At 40.8% G+C, this 15908-nt stretch overlaps 2 long non-coding RNA genes and 1 other non-coding gene across 3 annotated transcripts; 2 read left to right on the plus strand and 1 right to left on the minus strand.

The window, feature by feature from the left end:
* Window positions 1-256: 256 nt before the first annotated feature.
* On the minus strand, window positions 257-2950 carry LOC125742707 (uncharacterized). Its single transcript, XR_007398178.1, has 2 exons — window positions 2822-2950; window positions 257-1933 (listed from the first exon to the last, which is right to left on the minus strand). It is a non-coding gene; the product is annotated as an uncharacterized LOC125742707 (long non-coding RNA).
* Window positions 2951-3258: 308 nt separating this feature from the next.
* On the plus strand, window positions 3259-3330 carry trnat-cgu (transfer RNA threonine (anticodon CGU)). Its single transcript has one exon. It is a non-coding gene; the product is annotated as a tRNA-Thr (tRNA).
* A 609-nt stretch (window positions 3331-3939) lies between these two features.
* LOC125742345 (uncharacterized) lies at window positions 3940-14555 on the plus strand. The gene is made up of 2 exons (XR_007398084.1): window positions 3940-5079; window positions 9203-14555. It is a non-coding gene; the product is annotated as an uncharacterized LOC125742345 (long non-coding RNA).
* The last annotated feature ends 1353 nt before the right edge of the window (window positions 14556-15908 follow it).

Below are 15908 nucleotides of genomic sequence, written 5' to 3' on the forward strand. Positions count from 1 at the left end.
CACCCCCAGCCCACCCCCTACACATGCCTGAACTCAACTAGGCATAAATGCATCTAGACTGAGCTTTCAATGAATGTTCAAGTGCATGTTGTATACAGCAAGTGCTACTCAACACTTCCCTAACAAAGCAGCAGCCTAATAAGACAACCATTCAAATCAGGAGGGAAAGTGCAGAGCAAAGAGCATTCAGGGGACATAAGGCTAGCAGAGGTGTTCCCAGAACAGACAGGCCGTAAGGCCTTTCTTGAGTCTCAGGTATTGTAATTTTCACCCAACTTCAGTTTATTTAAGATATATTATTTGTATTACATATTCTGGGACAAAACTTATACAATTAACCAATCAATCAATTAATTACAGTAAATACGTAATGAAGGAGCAATTTTAATAAGTTAACGGAAGCCTTTCTGCGCCAGTAGCTCTCTCCTAAACTCACCGATACACACAAAACCTCAAAAAGAGGTGGTCACAAAACATACGTAACGTATGGTTAAAATACAGTGGCAAACATTTCAGTACAAAATAGTTCCTTATCTCTATTAAAAAAGTTAATTACAGCTACTTGTTACTAAAGTTACAATTAAACGATGACGTGGCTCCATTTCTGCTTATTACAAATGTCTTTTAAAAACAAGCAAGCATCCGCAAAAGCTGTACAACAGGCTAAACCAATGTCACGATCATTTCATTCAGTTATGGTCACACAATGGATCTTAAAATGATGTAATTATTAATTAAGGTCACTTAAAATTACTTTACAGTAAGATCAAAAAGGTGTATATAACGTCATGTAACTACACCCTATACCCTTCCAGGATACAATTTACAGTCAAACTTATTGATAAACATTACAGTCCTATGAACAAATTAAGTTTTGTTACCTTAGTTGAACAATGTAGATTTCTAACTAAAAAGTTCTTTGGCCAGGGTTAGATTTTCCTTGGGTTGAGAACAGCCGACGCATGTTGGCATGAGTCAAAGTTCATATACTCTGATTTTGTAAAGTAGCAAAACCCAGATGTGCCATAGTCTCTTGTTTGGGATTCTATTGCCATGGCGATCACCTGGACAATGCTTTTGGGATCCCAGTGAGCCCAATCAGCTTTTTGTCAGCCGAACAACAGTTTGAAGGTCATTTTGGGAGCTGGATCTGGTACTAGATGAAAGTTGGTCTGAGTTGTTGACATTGTAGTTTAATGATCTCATTTAGTAAGCATCCAGTTGACTGAATAATCAGTAAAGTGCATTAAAAATAGATAAATCATTTGCTAAATTATGTGTTAAACACTAATACACATGGCTTCATGTACCTTAGACACCTAAGCAGATCCTCTGTTGACTTCATTAAAGTCTTCATCTCCATCTTTGAAGATCTGGCCAGTAGCACCAACATTTTCACAGTCCAAACTTTTCCTTGACCTTTTTAGCTCAAGTGCCATAAGCTAATGTACACTTTTTAATGCAAAGGAGTTTCACCATCTTGTTTGGCTGTTCAATCTTGAAACATTCTCAGCACAAAGCAGCTTAAGGCAGCAGATGTAGCGCACACACAATGAGGGGGTGCTGTGATTAGTATTTATTCTGCATGTGAGGCACCGAGCTGGCTCTGGGGTGCTGCTGCTCCTGGTACCCATGCATCACTGCCAGTGGACGTCAATGTTTCCTCAAGAAAATGTAGGTGACGAGTATGACCAGGCCAGCACTCAGCACCCCGATAACACACTGATGGATGGTGATGACATTCTCCAATGCGTGAATGCGTTCCTCCATGGCGCTGGTGTGCAGGTAGTCATAGATAGAAGCACCGATGCTCCACACAGCCCAGACAGCATCAACCACAGCTTTCATGGTGGGAGAGACCATCGAGGGGGCCAGCTTACCGTGGAACACAGCTGCATTAGATACACAGCAGGACCGCTCAGCTCTCCTCTTCCTAGAAATAGGGGGGCACGTGTGACTTGGGAATTCAGGAGATGGTGGCTTTTTCAAGGAGCTTGATCACACAGGTGAAATGGAAGACAGGGATGCGCTTATTTGTACTTAGGAAGGCCCCTCCCATCACACTAAAGCTTACTTTAGTCAGTCACGCCCATAACCCAGATACTTAACCCCAGGATCACTGATTTAGTTTAGACTGCTTCACACTGACCACCTGTGACATCCCAAAGCAGTCATCTTGCCATTTACAGGGTGCATATTTAATACGGTATTAGCGCATGTTGAACGGTGCAGCTCGGAGAATAGACATGCTGAACAAAGCTTTACCAGCTGACAGCCGGGATTCGGCTTCGGCGTCAACTTTCTCTGAATTGCGCTGTAAAACACTGATGTCGCTTCATATATATTATATATGTTTGTATATATTAGTTTGATCTGGCCTGAAAATATTGTTTGAAAAGTAGCAGGCATTCACCATGGCGAACAACGGAAGTCACTATCTCAACGGATTATACTGATACACGCAATTATAGTTATTGACATAATCGAGAACGGATGTTCAGACATAGCGGGCCATGCCTTTCATTGGGATTAACCCAAATCTGCTAAACGTCAGTCACCATGCTCCCATAACGCGTCTTGATTTTTTACGTTTCACGCATGAATACAAATATATTGAATGCGTCTAAAATTCACCTGACCCACTTTGCATCACGCACTCGTAGCTTATAGCAAGTTGCCATACGGATTTGTGCTCAGCTGCTACACACAAACAGACGCACAAAATGGTCATTAGGCGGCTACCTCACTAGCAACAGTGAGACTAAAGACGGCAGGGCTAACTGACTGTGACGGAGGAGGACCGACCACTGACCATGCTCACCTCAGCGCACAAACTGTAGGACGCCGAACAACTCTGCCTGCATATTCTTACTTGTTTGACTCACGCAAAGAGAAGTATTTCCAGCTGCCGGCTCTGTCTGGGCGTTTCGCGTGTCACGGTCACGTGGCCACGTGGCGACGTCAGCACGTAAAGTAGGGCGCGCCACCGATTCGAAATCAGTGTTTCCCTCACGCGCTTTGCTTTGTTGTGTTTTAACAAAGCGAGGTGACTGGACGCTCCTAGTACTTTATAGGTATAATACCTTTTCAGTAAGCATGTTCAGATAGATTTTCACGATTTTGACTGGTTCTAATTTTTTTGCAAGCCTTTAAAATACTTTTAGACAGCATCTGTCAGCATTTGTTAGTTTTAGCTTCATAAATTGAGATTTGAATCTTTGTACTTATACTGCATAATCGAAATGTTCAGTGCCTATAGGCGCGGTGGCCAAGTGGTAAGGCGTCGGTCTCGTAAACCGAAGATCACGGGTTCGAACCCCGTCCGTGCCTTATATGGTGTGAAGTTAATGGCCATCCTTTTAAGCGAATAGCAAACGAGTATTCTACTACGGTGGTAACGAGACCCATGATATACAGTACTTTCTGGTTTGCACATAAACTGTAATTCACCGTATCAACTAATTCGAATTCAACTAGGCTTGAATCACGGTCGTTGAATCACGACGTCATAATAATCACAATTTTATTAAATATGGCCTTAGTATTTATATTTTAACACAGATATGATCAGTTTTTAATATTTGCTTTGTCTTAAAATGTACTTTTTAGACTAATCCCGTTTTTATTCAATTGTTCTCACCTCTGCTTAAGCAAATGAAAATACTTCTTTTTTACTGTTTTATCAAAAGACAACTTCATCGTTATCTTCCACAATTTTCCTACTTTTCCAGCTTGTGTACTTCCTTATTTTCACCACTAGGAGACACTTCTTAACAATGGTGCACAAATAAACGCTGAATTAGCTAAATAGTCCTAGACATTTTACCATCAGCCGCAGAACTGGTATAATTCATTACATACACACATTACACAATCTCGTATCACGAGGGATTGTGGGTTCGAATCCCATATCACACCCGCTTTGACTGTGTGGTGCTTACATATACTTCCTGTTTCTCTCGCGCAGAATTGCCCATAGTGTAGACCATGGGTTCGCATCCCGTTCAGGTTATACTCGTTCTTTGTCGCCGTGCTTATTGGGATAGGCTCCAACAACCCTGACTAAGATAAACGTAGAAAATTGGCAAAATGGACAGTCCTACTTCTGGAACACACGTAAGGGCAATACGAAACTTGTAATCTGAGGATTACCTGTTTAACGTACTTTTTAAAGAGGGTACATGTGGATAGTTTAGCAAGGTACTTAACCTGAATTAGTCTTGTAAACGACTAACCCGTTTAAATTGGCAACAGTGTCAGGTATTCAAACAAATGTAGCAATCAAATAATCACTTTCTGTAGCTATTTATTTATTCAAAGTAAGTTTTTATTTCTTCCAATAATGTGACATTCTCCTTGTTGTCGAAAACGACATAATTTATCCATGTTATCCATTTTTCTGTGGCAGGAAATGCATGTGCCGAGAAACTTTAATAATTATGTTTTGTTTCTATATCAACTACGAAGAAATAAACAAAAGACTGTAGCGCCTCAGTTTTCCTTTTGGTGGCAATAGCAATCTAATAATCATCCGGACTCGCCGAAAAACCTTACTGGCGTGCATAAAATAGCCAGCTTGATACCTTGAAGAATTCCATTTTAGGGAGGTCCCGAGATTTGCTCGAGCGTCCTGAAAAGAGAGAGCAACCACTCATATCGCCGTTGTCCTTCAATGAGGAGCAGTCAGTGTAAGCGAGTCTGTCTGCCGGACCATGGGTGTCTTAGGACCGTCCACTAACGCACGAGGTCGCCCTGCCTAAAAAGCTATCAACACTTTAGGGATACACGTACAGATATTTACAGAAGATATTGTCATGGGTGAAGCTTATTAAAAAAGGAAGGAAGAAAGAAAGAAAAAAGAAAGCAATTTATCCTCGAGGATCATCATATCATTTTCGGGTTCGCTGAAGATTACATCTGGTCACAACGGAGTCACTGGTCAAGAACAACTTCATATTTCACAGCCGTCGTGGTACTTTGTAGTGTCATCATCTGTGATTTGTCTCATGTTGGGACGACGACCATGTAATGCTTCGAGAACACCAGTCTTCAGACCAAGCACATAGGATATATTGGAAGGTAAAATGATTCGTCATCTCAGTTATGCATGTACTCACCAAAAGACATATGAGGTCCTACATGTAACATAAACCTTGTTACAGCGCACCCAGCAGGTTAACTTTTAAAGACGCAGAAATTTCTAAAATTAATTTGTGCCCGTGCTTCTATTTTTACTCCTTTATACTTCGGAACTATGAAAAACATGCCTCATAACGACATATTCATAACAAACGTGGTGCCATTTAATCACCGACCCCATATCATTATTCGGTAGGAAACGTATTTAATATGAGTCATAGATACTAGCCTGTCCTGTTTTGTGTGCCCGAGGCTGGGTCTTTGCGGGCAAGGTGAGCGATCTGTTCTTTCAACTGGCCTACAAAGTCCCAGTTTTTGGCTCACGTCACCGCGGATGAGGATTCTTTTACGCTGGCACAAGTAACATTTAAATGTCACGTTGTTTTAACATTAGCGGTGTAGATACTCGTGTTTTTGCTCTCGCTATCGGGTAGGTGGGTCAGGATCCACATTAGTGGGATGCAAGGATCTATATACAATCACGCCACCCGCAGAGACGCACATGTTAACAAATGAATTGAAATTTAATAACAATTACACAACGGGGGGGTTATAACCCTCGGGCGAGTGCACTGTAAGATCCTTCCTACACTTCCAAATGGTGATCGTTTGCCGTCCAGGTTTCAGCATGCTGGTATGATGATACACAGAGAAATAGATTTAAAAACAAGTGTTCAGCAATGTTTGAAAAACGAGAGATTGGCGAACTCATGAAAAAAAAACACTTGTAATAAGTTAAATTACTTGTAGCTCCTATAGTAAAAATGTTTAAAGATGTTGGAAGTTTGCCGTAAAACAATACAAAATAAATGACACACGCCTCCTTTTCCAAAACTGTTTCCTTCAGGCCACATGATAAGTGTTCATTAAGTCACACGATTACGCTTTGACGTTATAATCCTGGCTCTTCGATCCGCGTAACACATTTGTCTTCGTTTAGGTAACGGATCGCGCTTCAGTTATTCAGGTGCCAGACACAATCCTGGAATGGCCCCTTCTCTGGAAATGCTCCTGGATAATGTGCAGATACATAAAATTTCCCATACTGCTTTAAATCGGAGGCCCTGACAATATGCGCAGAAAAGAGAGAAGCATAACGTCTCCCAAATCAGCGGTGAGCCCAAAATCAGAGAATCTTCGACTGAGAACATTTAACTCTGTCCGGACCATTTAAACTGTTCTTATTTTGTCGAATTTATTAATTTGTTCGTCGTGTTAAAAGGTATGTAGTTTGGCGATATATGTAAATGTAGAATTGACAATTATGGTCTCTAGCTATATTTGTGCCCTCTGAGCGTTATTCAAGAAATTCTGACGGCGGTAAAACATACTTTTTGCCACACTGAATTGTACTAAGTAATGTATAAAAAATACATTTAGGCCTATACAAACCAGCAGAAACTGATTACTTATGCAATTTAGTTTTTAAGTTTTCAGTGTCATTGTTCAAATATCTAAGAATTTTAGATTAACAGCAAAGCTGACAGACAATATTGTGTTTTTAGTTATTAACATCATATGAAAACAATATTTATATATGATATACCATTTAACAGTGACAAAACTAGAAGTTAGTGTGAATCAGTGGAACACAGAAATTTGTTAAAGATAAGAATGGCGTTTTTTCTCAAGGACAAAGAATGAAATGTTACTCCTTTTGATTTTGCAAGTAAAGTCAAATTCCAACTTAAGCAATACATAATAGCAATCACATCTTAATATACTGATGGTTAATGAAAAGAAATGTTCTTTGTGAGAACGACTGAAGGAGTGGATCCCAAATATTTGAATAGGGTAGTGGGTGGCGGTGAATGAAATTTATTTACGTTATATATAAAATATGAAAAACAGTTTATTTTTCTAAGTTTAGAGTCTGCATATAATGCATAGTGTACGTATGGCAAGACGTCTCTTCATAGATTTCAATTTAATAAAAATAAAGCGCATTTCAGATTAAAATGTGTAAGTTATGGCAAAAAACAAACCAGAAACACATTCACCTAAAGGAGAGTTTAAGGATACAAAAAGAGTTGCAAAGGCCTTTCATGGTATTATAGCCTGAAGTTCGCAGGGTGAAACATTTTTATAAGAAAAGAAGTATTATGGCCAAAAAACATCAATGAACCACGATGATCAAACAGCCATCTCTGCATTTGTGGCCGCAGTGTGTCACACTCACCCCAGGGTTACACAAAATTCCTCCAGTGATAAAATGGGGGTTTAGCGTTCTAATCAGATGTATTTGGCATGAAATGTTACTTATATTACAATTACTATTAATACTGTACTATTAATAATATATTTGTATTTTCCACGAGACACAACAGTGTAAAGCATGTCAGAAGAGTAATAATAGTGATTAACTGAAAGGTCGATTAGCATTCAAAGCTAAATGACAGCACATGATTATAATGAGCATTATGTATACATACATATACACTTCATTCATCATAATGAAAACCTGAACTAACTCTAAATATTACACCATTCTGCACTGAACACGATACATGAACCTTTTGTATGAACTATTTAAAAAATATATCTGCATGGAAAGATGCGAGAATTCAGAAGACAGACGTGCGAAAGGAGGAAATAAGTGAAATGAGAAAATGAAGAAATCGGGATACGAATGGCTGTTTGAAAGGCAGTGCGCAGTTGGAAAGGCAGGGCTCTCAAATGCGACAGTGTGCTTAACACAATGGAGAATTCTGTGACACTAGGATTCTGGGACATACACCAAGCAAGCCGATTTCGTTTGTGATACTGAACAGTGTGCAGGCTTTTCTGCCAAATCTTCCTCAATGGAATGATACATTATTTTAAGTCCAATCGGCCTCATCTCAACCATAACTAAAGCCGCGCCTGGATCCTGTGCTCTCAGCCTTTCAGGTTTTATAGTGAGGGCAGTGGTGACAATCAGCTGGGGATCAGGTAGAGAAGCTCATGTTCTACTTACTATCTTAGGAGAGTAAAAGAGTATGAATGGCAAAGCAGCCTCACTCCAGTGACATCACTCTTCTAAAAGGCACTATATATGAGGCAATGATATACCGAACAACCAATTAAACTCTTTTGAAGCTGTACATTAACTCCAAAGGCACAAACCTATAGACACAGAAAGCTTCTCTGTTTTAAAGAATGTGTGAACTCATTCACCCCTTTTAAAATGTCTGCGCAAATCCCAATAAAATCCCTCGTTTTTCAGCGTGCAATTTATAAACCCTGGCATGTACACTTCATGCGAGTGAATCTCCCCGCGCCCCTCTTAATTTAACTTCACGATTGTTGGAAGCCCGACAGCTCACTCTGGTAGGTTCCAGCTGCCAGAAGCTGGGAATGGGATTTCAGCGCCCCCCCCCCCTACTTTCCAGCTCTCTCCTCTGCTCTCTGAGGACTGTGTGTCCAGGTCCTAAAAACACCTGGCAGTTAGCAGGGAAAGCGAAGCACCTGGAGCAGAGCAGACAGGCAGCATTTCACGCTACGGTGAAGTTCAGAGCGAGGAGGTGGACAAAAAGGCAGCAAGAAAAGTGAGGGGCTTTTAGGGGCAGCTGTGTTTTACTGGCCCAGTCATAATGCCCCTAAAAATCCTTATTGCTCTTGCAATGGTCAACTGGTTTTGAGAAGCCTACTGATCCTCCCTCGCTGGTTTAATGTGACAGAGAGTGGGCTGGTGATTGAGAACAGCATGACGCATCAATACTGTTCTCTTTGACACAGTTTAAAGCTATAAGATCTGAAATGATCATCAGCAAAGAGGACAAACACTGTGCAAAAAAAAAAAATGTGTAAAAATTTTTATTGCCAGTTTTAGCGCTGCCTATACAAGATATGCATTGTCCATTTTCTTAGACATATTTTGTATTTCTCTGGCTGTTGTTTTTTTTTACATGCATCACATCAGAATGTCTCATTTTTTCCGTTATGGTGAATGAAACCATATATTGTGTGTCTCTTAAGGATGCTTGCTGGGTTTCCATTGAACACTTGCCCCGCTGTTACATTGTACAATAATTCTCAGGTTATGCTCCCTTGTATGTAAAGCGGTATTCTCTCTCATCCCCAGACACAAAGCAGCAATCAGCCCCTCGACAGAGAGGAGGCACACGGACCTGGACACAACAAAGTCTATAGCTTTTCGCTGTTTGCTATTTACCTTGCAGTGCCAGTTGCATTTCATTATCCTATTCAATGAACAGATTTGACGGTTCGGCTTCCTTTACTTTCGGAGGAGAGCTAATAGGTCTTGGCGTTTGCAACTTAGCTGCTGCGATCTGGTAAGGGGTGCGGGGGGACGGTGTCAGAGAGCTTTTCTCTCTGCATGCTCCATCCCCACCCCCCCAAGTCAATGAAGACTATTCTCCCCAGTTTCCTCCAGGAGCACATGTTAATTGTAGCTGGGGCTGGTGGACTGTGGAGCAGATGAGTCAGGCCCATGCCCTGCTGCAGAAGGATGCTGGGATTACTCACCAGAAGCATGTGGAATCTCACGTGGCTATTTAAGGACATGGCGCTTCCCCGCTCATCAGCCTCAGCCCCGTATCGGGGGGGGGGGGGGGGGGGGGGGGGACCGCTCCTATCCCACTCAAGAGCACAGAGGGAGCTAGACTCTCAAATTAAAAAAAAAAAACTTGACTTGGAGAATGATCATAACCGAAATGCGGAACTATCATACAGTCATACCAAAACTCTCCCTTTTATTTGCGTTTTCTCTGTATAAGACAGGTCAGGAATGTGTTTTTTCGTGTGACTGGAAGGGCTGTACACAGTAGTCGGCCGAATGGAATGTTATCGTTGTTGCTGAAACGGAGAGTGTTTCTTAACAGAAACTTTCAGGTTGGAGAGCATGTTTTCAAGAAAGCCCATTTCCATTTGAAACGGTTAGGTTGCTATGTAAAACAGTCTACTGGTAACTGCGGTTGACAAAGGTTTATTTCATTACCTGGTTGGGCAGAGCAGTGTCCTATCAAATACATATCCAGGCCTTGTTCTATATAAGAATATCACTCGTGGCACAGAGGCATGTGCTGTGACCGCCAGCAAAAGTGACTTCACTTAGCAATAAACAGTCACATGGTAAATACTGAGTTTCAGTTTGTGTGTAAGACAGTTCCTGAAAGGCTGCCAGGGTAGGGTGACCCCATGGGCCTTACAGAGCAAAAAAAAGTACGGTCACAACATTTCGCTCTTTGACTTAGTGACCTCAGCCTGTGAACTTCAGCTGCCTCAGAAGACCTATAGCAACAAGACTTGGTTTGACATTAAAAAAAGGCTAGAATCCCAATGTGGGAAGCATAGCTGAGATCCAACTGAGTGTCCTGTGCCGCTGCTCTGAGGCAGTGCGCTGTAGGGACTAGCTTCTGTGTGAGCAAGTTATACGTCAAAGCAGGCAAGCGGGCCAGACCGTTTTCCAGTCAATGCCTGAGGGCTCGTGCCAGGGGGCCATGAGCTGAGAAATGAGCTGGTGAATGTGGCCGCTTGAAAGGGGATAGCAGTCCTGCATTACAGCTCGAGGAAGATTCGCTGTCCACAAGTCACATTTTTAGGGATGTGAAAGCGAATATTTGTAAAGATTCCCGGAAGCTACTTAAGTACCACCGGAGCGGCCGTAACACCTCGGTCAGCCAGGTGGCCAGTGCGAGGTCGGCATAGGAATATCATCACTGTCTGAATGCCCTCGGCGGCCACATCGGAATGCTAAATGTTAGCATGGGCGGCCCGCATTCCGACAACCCTGCAATATGCTGAGTATGTTTAATTAGAAAACACAATCAGTCCTTATTCAACCACTGGCAGCTACTTGACTCACCAATCATCTGTGTTTGCACAGCAGGCAACAATTAAGGCCTCCTCCTGTAGAGCAACAGGCCAGGCTGTATCAACAGAGCAATCAGAGCGATACCGCTGTAAACAATGTAAATGCCACGCTGTTTCGCACAACTGACGCTCATGGGGGCAGTCGGGGGGCGTGCAGATAAGTAAACAGAGCGAAGGACACACAGCCTCTCACTTCCATTGAGTGGAGGCCTCTCCGCAAAGCCTCCCCCAGTGCCTCTTATCTAGCTGATGGTGACCATCTGTTTACTGCCATGATCAGAGGAATAACATTTAAAAAAGGTTTGCATTCTAGCATTCCACAGTTCATTCATTCAGACGCATGTACCCTAGGCCACGCCTCTGCTAATCTCATATCTCAGTTAAGACTACCGGGTCTATCTCGTAATTACACTGTCTCCCACGCCAGGTCGAGATATTACGGCTTAGTTAGTTTGTGTAATTAGCGAGCACATAAACTTCGTGTTTGTTTGCCCAGTGCTTGTTTGACCGGCACGATGATCGTGATAAAAACAGCTGAATTTGCTGACAGATCCTCATTCATGCTGAGGTTATATACCAGGGGTACTTAAGTAATTGTTCCATGAGGTCAAAATTCAACCAGTGACATAAAGCCAAGGTTCAGTGGCCCCGATAAAATTTAGGTTTCACTGACCAGGGGGGTTCATTGGGGGGGGTTGGATCAATTGCAAGATCGGGATAACACTGCTTCGTGCATTTGTCATGTACTATATAATATACTAGTCAGGTTTACTGTTACACAATGAAGCATTCTGAAATGAGCTTATTATTAAATGTCATTATAAATGCAAATGCTTTTTTCCCCAGTTGTGTAGAAAGGCAGGATAAATAACTACACATGTGGCTCCTTATCCACTACACTGTATTTCAGAAATAATGGGTTAATGTTAGGTAAATTATGGAAGTGGCATTTGTAAAGATGTGCGTACTATTACAATTTGAATATGAAATGTCTAACAGGTTGTTAAGTTGTGGTCTGTTCTGGAATACAAAACAGGAACCCGACTGAATAAAATTCATAGAGAAATTAAAGGGCTTTTTTCTGCGGTGAATGGAACTGTGCCACTGCGATATCACAGCCATGCAACACGGTTCCTTCATCCCTGTTCCGGAAACCCATTGTGTGTTTTTAATTAATCCGGCGTGAAGAAGGTGTGGATTCAGGTCTGAATGTGAACTGGCAATATCACAACATTTCTGTCAGTCTCCGTGAAACAATTGTTTTGCAGAGAACAGGAAAGGCAATTGTGTCTCTATGTGCATTTTAAAAGTAACTGATTAAGCTATAAGCCAAATCAACATTGTTTCTGAAAAACTGAATGATTAAGCATTAATAATTCATGCTGGTTAAGAGATTCCTTTCTTTGTTCTTTTACAGTTGTTAAAGGGCATGCTGCTTTCAGTGGTTTCCGGATGAAACATTTAGATCAGGTATGACTGTATCAAGTCAAAGAAATTAAGTGCAAAACTAGTGCAAAAACCTGCATACGCAGGAGGTCCAGGTGACCATGATGCAGCATCTTGGCACATAGAGGAAACGCAAAGTGCCACACTATCGCTGTCACACTGAGCGTCACACTGTACAGAGCCATTAAATTAATATTACTGCATTCTTAGAAGCAGCATGGTCCAAAGTTCTATAAAATGCAGTATTTTTAGGTGGGGCAGTCTATCTGTAGACTAAATGTACGGTACTGTGCAAATTTTAAAGTAATTTATCTGATTAGTAAGTGAGTAATTGCTCAGAGCAAAAACACAATTTAACATTAGAACATTTGCAAATTAAGAGTAACACAATAAAAACTATAAAGAATTACTTGTGTTTTCCAAAAAGTCAGAACACTGCTTCGGTTTCCAAAAGTCTCCTTGGGAGCAGCCCAGCCATTTCATGTATTTCTTAAATTTCACCCTCAGCTCACCTAATTAATTACTTAAATTAGTTTAAGCCACTGAGATATTGATTAGCCATACCAGGTGTCGAAGGGCTTGAGTCAAAAAATGCACGGGGTGTATTGGATGATTTCTGGAAATTCTGGGGTGACCTTAGGAGAGGTTTTGGAATATGGCTAAGCTAACACACTTTGACATAATGTCATAGTCTTACACTATGAAGATCATTTAAACATATTTTTTTGCTTAAGACTTTTGCACAGTACTGTACATTTTCAGTGAAAGCATGCTGAGTTGAAGAATCCTGTTATGTGCTTTTGGACTTTTGTGTTACCTGCGATCTACTGTAGTCCAGAGGCAACAAAAGCATGTAATCCCTTCAGCCACAGGACAGACTGAGGGTAGACCATGTAAAATGGAAGAGTGAAAAGTAATTTAGAGACTGTTCTCCTAGTTTCGATAATACTGTGTGGTTGTTTATCACATAAAGAGGTTCTACTGTCACAGATCATGCAATGTGCTGTGGGAATGCTAGAATGTATGGTGACATTGTCAGATATCTATTCAAACATGCTTCGCTGATCAGATCATTTTATTACCAGTAAAGAGATTTATCTACAACAGATGTGAAGCTGTATCAGGCCCAGAATGATGTCAAACAGACAGGCACTCAATCTGTGCGAAGTATGGCAATACTACATGAATGACACTCGCGATTCTGAGATCATATTCCATATCAGGCATTAAGCAATTAGAGTCTTTTGGACTTAAAGTCTAAAATAGCATCTGAAGATAATAATTTGATAATTTTCACCCTGGGTTTAAAATTGTGTGTTGTTGTTGAATCGTGGTAGCACAAAGTGATAAGATTATTCCTAAGGCTGAAATGGACTATTAAAATTTGTGGCAAACTCTAAAATGGATATCCATAAATCCTGAAAATGAGACTCTTATTTAAGTCAACAGGTCTTGGGCTATTAGAATATCCTATATCAAATCCTCTGAATAGAATGTGAAACCCAAATAAGATATACATCTTACATTTGATATATAACAACATATATTTAAAAATAACATTCTAGTACATTAACATTAGCAGTCCATAATTCAGAAAGTCCCCTGGTTCTCAGTAAATGGCAGTGATACATTTTTTTCCCTGTTTGTACAACTTGCACGCCTCCATACATGATCATGAGAGAGGCACAAAGGAAGCCAGCTGGACGAGTCTCCCGGTGCAGAGAGCAGACGCTACGTGACGATTCGGTTTGTGTCCCTCCCCCCTCCCGCAGCTTTACATTATCGGGAGGAGATCACGTCAGGCTTTCTCAGGCTGGGAACTCAATCCTGCACAAGCTCAGAAACGGAGAGAAATGACGTTTCCTTTTTCTGATAATGTTTGTGAGATCGTTTATTTTATTTAAGAGATTAAACCACTGCACATGTTATTGACACAAATGCAGGATAGTTTGAAAGTTAAAACATTCAGTTTAAAAATACTACTATTCATACTTGTGACACTGAAGTCATTTCACTGGGTTTTCTCTCATTGATATATATTTCTAAGTTCTCAAAACAATGTACCATGCTCTCCATCCACCAATATATTATAAACCAAAGTCATATAACTTGTTTACACAACTAAATCATGTGTGACATAAATGCATTTAATCCGAGTACCAAATATGGTTTGTGCTTTTTTTCTCCTAGTCATTCCTGCAATATCCACATTTGTCTCGGAAGGAAACTTTCCCTCCAAGATCAACACATTGTTTCTCTGTTTGCCTGTAGCGCGCCACACCACACTGCACTCTGAGTACGTTTCTGCGGACTGACACAGCCTACTTCTTTTCACTGGCCATTTTAATCGCCTGGGTCTGCTGTTTGTCTCTGGGGTTTGGCCCGGCCTCACAGCACTGGGGTCTGCAGCCGTGCTTTCAGGATCTATGGATAATGTTATCCATGAAGTGTGTGCTTCATGCTGGCACGGACTCCTGCAAGCTGACGACCGGCCCTTTCACGGGTGCTCGCTGGGCCGACCATTTTTACGTCTGAGTCCACTGCACTACAGTGTGGTCTGGATGGACTCTCCGCCTCTGCATTACCATGCATCAATTATTTTTTATATATTTAGCCTGATTTATGTGTATGAAATAAAACAATGGTAAACTGTTCATTTTATACTTCCAGCTGGAACAACAGATCAGCGTTAAACAATCAGGAATTTGGGAAATCTGTTTACTTGAACTTTGCTTTATGCAAGGTAAGCAGAAAAAAAACACTCAGGGTAAACATAACCATAACAGCGTTTTAGGTAACGCTTCACCTTAACTGCACCTTCATAATGCATTTATAATGCAATCATAAAACATTTATAAGCAGCATGCAAGTATACCATGACATCCTAACATACTTAAACAGCTTTTACATACTTTAATAACAAACATAATATAATGTTTGTTATTATCATATAATTTCTGTTATTACTGTATATTAAAACTGTTAAGATGCTAGGATATTAAGGTATACTTAACTAAAGTTCTATGAATGCATTATAAAGGTATTATGAAGGTGCATGAAAGTTCTATAAATGCATTATAAAGATATTATGAAAGTGCAGGTAATGTAAAGCATTATCACTTTTTGCATAAGGCTGAATATACTAATGGTTTAAAATTAAAGCAAACAACACTTTATTCACAGATTTAACATTAAAACACTCCTGTTATAATGTTATATCAAAAACGTTTAAGTGTTATTTGCAGTACTGAAAGAGGAGAACAGTGAATTCTGTTCTTCAGATCAAATGAGGATCTCTCCCTTAGTTCTCCTATGAAGTTTCTCTTGAAAGGTGTTAATTGCTGCTTGGCAGGGTGGATCGCAGGCTGAAAACAATTATTATGCAGTGAGATGTGAATCTAGGCCCTCAGGAATGACAGACGCATTTGCACGGAAAAAGCAGAGTACTAAAAAAGCCTGCATATCATTCAAGTCTTCCCCTCGAACTAAGCAGTTATAAACTAAGCCCC

The sequence above is a fragment of the Brienomyrus brachyistius genome, chromosome 5 (assembly GCF_023856365.1).
Source record: "Brienomyrus brachyistius isolate T26 chromosome 5, BBRACH_0.4, whole genome shotgun sequence".
NCBI lineage: Eukaryota > Metazoa > Chordata > Actinopteri > Osteoglossiformes > Mormyridae > Brienomyrus > Brienomyrus brachyistius.